The following is a 6,011-nucleotide window of genomic DNA, read 5'->3' as shown; positions in this document are numbered from 1 at the left end:
GTTAATACTTGAGCTTCTCTTGTGCATGACCTCTCTGGGTGCATCACAAACAAAGGCAGTACTTCCTTCCCCTTTCCAACTCTTCATCAAAGCTTTGGTGTTGACAGAACTCTTCAGAATCACTAGTGCTCAGCTATAAAAAGCAGAACTGATGATAAGCACCAATATTTTGAAGCTCTCCCTATTTAAAGGGGGGGAATTCATAAGCACATGTGAAAGACTTTGAGTCTGGAGAATAAAGGAAAATGCTGTGTTATTGGTAAATGCAATGGTACGTGCTGTGGAACTCATGGCCACAGGATGTTCCCGTGACCAGTGGGCTTTATGATATATAGACAAACTGCTGGCGGTGTTTAAAACTGCAAACTACAGCTTCGAGCAGGAAATAAGCTAGGACCTCTGTCTTTTCTGCTTTGTGTGCTGTTTTTTGTTTTGTTTTGTTTTTCTGAGTTTCACACCAAGTTCTGAAGCCAAACCCCAAATTTTGGACTTTCTTTTTCCTGTGACATGCCCAGTTTTGTTTAGGGCCCCATGGGGGAGTGGTAAGGCTTTCTGATCATTCCAGCTGAACTTATTAATTAATGGCAAATAAGTTTCACTAAGGGCCAAGCTGTATGTTCATGTACTGGATTTTTAAAAGGCTTAGGGTGCAATCCTTTCCAGCACTGACATAAGGGCAATGCAGCTCTGAGGTAAGGGAACAAATCTTCCCTTACTTTGAGGAGACCTCCATGAGTGACATCCAACTGCAGGATGCAGCACATGTCCCATTGGCACTGCTAGGCCACTGCTGGAAAGCACTGACATAAGGGGTTAGGATTGTGACCTTAATCCTAGAAGTTGCTGTTTTACACACAGAAAAATAGCTGGGTGGGCCCCAAACCTGATCAGGACTACTCTTCCTCCATACTATTGTTCTGTAAAAATCTTCCTACAGACACATTTCTTTTTGTTCCAAAGTGTATATGAGAGGAGACCGGGAAGCAGATTTGGCTCAGTGGATAGGAACCATGAACATTCTAGTCTGACTTCTTCACTGGCCCAGTGCAGAGCGACATGGGGGAAGGGGAAAGTTTTCCCCTTGCCTTGAGTTGCACCACTTCTGACCCCAATTGAGTCCTAAATTACCTTAGTGGGGTGGGGCGCTAGGCATGGGTCCCAATTGGGAGCAATTTGTCCGGTTGGCTTAAAGCGGGTCCTATCCAGCCTCTAGAATAGGAAGCTGAGCCTTCCTGTTGGAACTTGAGAATGTTTGCAGGTCCTTTCTAGTGACTCTGTGTTTTCATAGACTCAACTTTGAATCAGAAAACAAGCTTAATTCTTGTGCACTCTACTTCCACCTCCACCCTCCCCCCCCCCCGCCAGTGATAGCCTTAAAAATAAAGGTGCACTCCACACGCATGAGTTTGCAGTGATGAAAGGGCAGCTCTTTGACGAGTGAAATAAGAGAACCTTGAAGGAGATAAGAACATCACCAGAGCTCTGCAAGATCTCATCAAAGAACCATGTTGTTCAAGCCTGTTTCCTGCAGTGACCAATCAAATGTCTTGGGCATATCTGGCAATAAAAGGCATATCTCTCTCCCACTCTTGCTCACCTGCAACTGACATTCAGAGGCAACACTGTTTGCAAAGACGTGCAAAAAGTCCCTGCAGGCTGGCACTAGTCAAAGAGGAGCAGAAGGTAACAGCCCAGCAACATCTCAAAGGCTTTGAAGATGTGAAGACTAACCTGAACCTACTTACTTTGGGCCCAGTCCTATCCAACTTTCCAACACCGGTGCAGCTGCAATGCAGCCCCTATGTGGGGGAACAAATGTGGGGGAACTACGCTCTCACCACAGGATGGTGAGCATCCTGTGCTCACTAGCATGGCTACACCAGGGCTGGAGAATTGGATAGGATTTGGCCCTTACTTAGCCCTGTTTTGACCTCGCAGTAGGTAATTAACAGCCCAATCCTATCCCCCAGCAGCACCCTGTGGGGCCACAGCAGCCACCAGAATCACCTTGGTGTAAGGCAGTTTTTCTCAAACTGTGGGTCAGGACCCACTAGGCGGATTGCAAGCCAATTTCAGGTGGGGGGAAGGGCAGGCAGCAGGTGTTCCTCGGGGGGGGGGCAGGTAGGGAGCAGGAGGCAGGGCCTGGATCCAGGGGTCATGCAGGATACCATGGATAAAAGGGAACCTATACTTACTTTGGCGCCAAGCATTCGTGTCTCTTCCTTTGCTGAATGCTAGAAGAGGAACATGAGAAGCAGTCAGCCAGAATGCTGGAGGTGGGAGACAGCCAGGGTTCCAACAAGAAGCAGGAAGCTTCCTACTGCCTGTTGGTGTTCCCTTAGTCTGTACTAGCATTCTGGAGTGCTTGGCACTCCATACATAATACATAAGACAAATACATAATAGGCACAGAGGGACACAGGTAAGTAAATCCACGGATGTGGGATCTGTGGATACTGGGGAAACCTGTATATTCCCCTTCATGGAGATGACGTATCCCACAGAGAGCTAGATTCAGTTGTCCTGTCCTGACCTAGCAGGGTGGTGGTGGTGCATGTACCTGCAACACCAGTGATAGATCCTGTGTGCAGGATTCCCTGGATTCCCTCCTGGGGTCCTCCTGGATTCCCTCTGGGGTCTGTCTGGCAGCTCCAGCTCCTGAGGCCTCTGCAGTTGAACTTTCCCTTGAACCTGGCTGGGTCTTGCTAGGGGTTTTCCCAGCCCCAGAAATCACCGGACTACGAAGCAACTTCCTGAAGGCGGATGTGTGGGCGAGAAACGAGGCTGGGCTTGTTGACAGGGTGGTGAGGAAGAGGCAGCCAGCTGGTGCTGGTTTTAGATTGCGTATGTCTCAGAGACAGGAGGACGGGAGCTAAGCATGTTTATTGATCAAGTGAAGCTCACAGATTGTGCATGGGAGGAGAGGTGGATAGGTGTTGGGACAGATCAGGCAATTTCAGAGTGGTTAAACAGGAAGGGAAGTCCCTTTGGAACCCAAGTAAAAGGTTGGAAAGTCCTCGTGTGTGTGTGTGTGTGTGTGTGTGTGTGTGTGTGTGTTTAATAAAAGACAAAAACCACAGTGAAAATCATTTTTTATCCTGAATGCATATAGCCTGCCTGAAAAAAACAGCTATGGGTCAAGCATGACTTCACATCTTGAAGGCCAAAGAATCGAATAGGTCAATGTTTCTCAACCAGTGGTAGGGGTACCACCAATGAGGTGGTGTCTGGTGGTACTCCCAGGACTCCTGCCACCCGACAGCGAGACGAGGAATGTGACACAACAAACAGTGGTAGGAGGCTCCAAAGCATGCTTTCTGCACTCGAAAAAGCCCTCCCATCCACCCTGAACCTCTTACTGGTGCTCATTATGTCACATCTGGTCTCCCAACCCAGAAGTAACTGCCAATGATGTCATCATCAGTTACTTCCAGAGGTATTTCAATTAGGTGGACTATGTGAAGTGGTACGGCAGAGCACAAACACTGAGAAACATGGGAATAGGGCATCCAGGGCAAGGGATAGAGACTTACTCAAGGGTGTTCCATGAGCTTCATGGACAAGTGAATATTTGATCCCATATCTGAACTGTCCAAATTGAAAGCCATCCACAGTGTTGCAAAAGTAGATGGCAGCCAAGCATGGGCTGTTGGCTCTAAAAGCAGCCGAAGAACTGCAGGCAGGGTCAGCTGTAAACCAATTGCACCCAACTGGACCTCCTGCACACAGGCAATTATGTTTTTTTTTTCCTGAACCAAAAACAAAATTTATGTTTTTATTAAATCATGTCACAGCCACCAGCGCAAGAGGTTTTGTAACAATTTACTTTTCAGAGGCAATCTACACATTTTGTTTACTTTCTTGTAGGCCTACGTGGATGCAGTTTTATATTAAAATATGCTTAGATTCATTCGGTCCATTAACTCACATGCTGTTTTTAAGCGCACCTTTGGATTGCTTTCCATTCCACCACAGAGGTATAATGTCTCTAATAAAGTACATTTACATTTCAAAGATTCTGCAGACCTTGGCTGTGAACCTGGGGCCCTGCCAAAAATGTTTCCAATTGGGACTTACAGCCCCTAAGGCCAGCCCTGTCTGCAGGGCAGAGGAAAATGCCACTCAATGCAAAGAGAGATTAGGGAGCCAGAGCGCCCTCACTCAGCAGGCAAATTCCAGGTGGAAGGGGAATCCCCTGGCTCAGAGGTTAATCACAGCCTTTGTGCCTGTAGGGAGGGGTGGTGAGGCAAAGTCCAGTTCCCAAGCCAAGGGAGAGCCCAAAATACATAAACGTACTTGGCCTCCTCAGAAAGATGCGGAAACCCTCTGAGATATGTGGGCGAGCACATTCAGGCCTTTCCTTGTTCCTTCCACGCCCTCTTGGGGGGGGGGCTGCACCCCGTCCTCTTGCATCTAATCAGAGGGTACTTTGGTTGTAGTAATGCAAGAATGTAACAAGAGCCTGGCTGGATCAGGCCAGGGGTCCATCTAGTCCAGCTTCCTGTATCTCACAGTGGCCCACCAGATGCCTCAGGGAGCTCACAACAAAATACCTGCATCCTGTTGCCACTCCCTTTCACCTGGCAAGGTAGCCTAAAACCAGGAGGTTGCATATACCCATCATGGTTTATAACCTGTGTGGGACATTTCCTCCATAAATCTGTCCAATCCCCTTTTCAAGGTATCTAGGCCAAATACCATAATCACATCCTGCAGCAAGGAGTTCCACCGATTTGTCACAGGTGGGGTAAAAAAATGTTTTCTTTAGTCTGTTCTAACTCTCTTGCCACTCAAATTTAGTGGTTGTCCCCCTGGTACTGGTGTTGTGGGAGAGGGAAAAGAACATCCCTCCATCCATTCTATCCATCCCTTGCATAATTTTATATGACCATTAATTTAGAATGGGATTCACAAAAAATTATTTGTATGACTCTTCAGCACTGTCTTCAACGTGATACTTGTCCAGATATCGTTCCCCACTTTACATCCTTCAAATTTAGTGCGCAGTCCAACCAAATAAGTGAAGCATCTTTAAAAACTATTTTTTTTTCTCATAGGAGAGTGAAGCACACGCCTCACTCTCTCTCAGATGTCAATTACCCTAAAAGGTGCTGAGCTTTGGCAGGATTGGGCCTATAATTTTGATACTATTGACCATGATGTCCACTCAGGTAGAAGCTCAGAAGTTCAGATCCTTCTAGAGAAGTGGCCTCCAAACTGGTCTGCAGTGTGCCGGATTTTAGACCTTGGCGTGGCAGCAGCACCTTACCATTTAGCCTGTAGCCTCTTCTCTTCACGCCTGCTTGTTTCAGACACTTGTGCTGGGCAGCTGTTTCCAGTGCCAATCGCCCCAGTAAGCTGTGAGCCCCAATTTCCTGGGGGAAGCAGTTGCCCAGCACAGTTGCCTGCAATAATCGTGTGCAAAGAGAAGAGACTGTGGGGCTGTACCACAATATGGTGGCATGCTGCACCCAAGCTGAGTTTCTGGTGCACCTAACCTGGTTTGCAGGCAGAGTTTGGAGTAGCAGTGCCCTGGGCAGGAACAAAGTTATGTCACTTGATGTAATGACATGGGGTGCCACAGAGTTCAGTCCCCCAAGTTGTTCAACACCTACCGGAAACTGCTGGGAGAGGCAGTAGTGTAACTCAGGGGTATTTCAAGTATCACAGTATGTAAGTGGCCCCTCCCACTCGCCATCAGAGCCATACTGGGCAGCAACTTTATATTGACTTTAAACACGTGGTTCTCAAACTTTTAGCACTGGGACCCACTTTTTAGAATGAGAATCTGTCAGGACCCACCAGCAGTGATGTCATGAAGTGACAACATCAAGCAGGAAAATCCTAGGCTGCAATCCTACCCACACTTACCCAGGAGTAAGTCCCATGGACTGTCATTGTTAAAAGCATATACTGTACATAGTGGCCTGTTAAAAGTACAGATTTCAAAAGCAGTTACATACCATGCATCAAGTGTATGCATCAAAAACAAATTATACATTGAAATGAAT

Source organism: Tiliqua scincoides, chromosome 10, assembly GCF_035046505.1.
Source record: "Tiliqua scincoides isolate rTilSci1 chromosome 10, rTilSci1.hap2, whole genome shotgun sequence".
Taxonomy (NCBI): domain Eukaryota; kingdom Metazoa; phylum Chordata; class Lepidosauria; order Squamata; family Scincidae; genus Tiliqua; species Tiliqua scincoides.
This window is presented reverse-complemented; position numbering follows the sequence as displayed.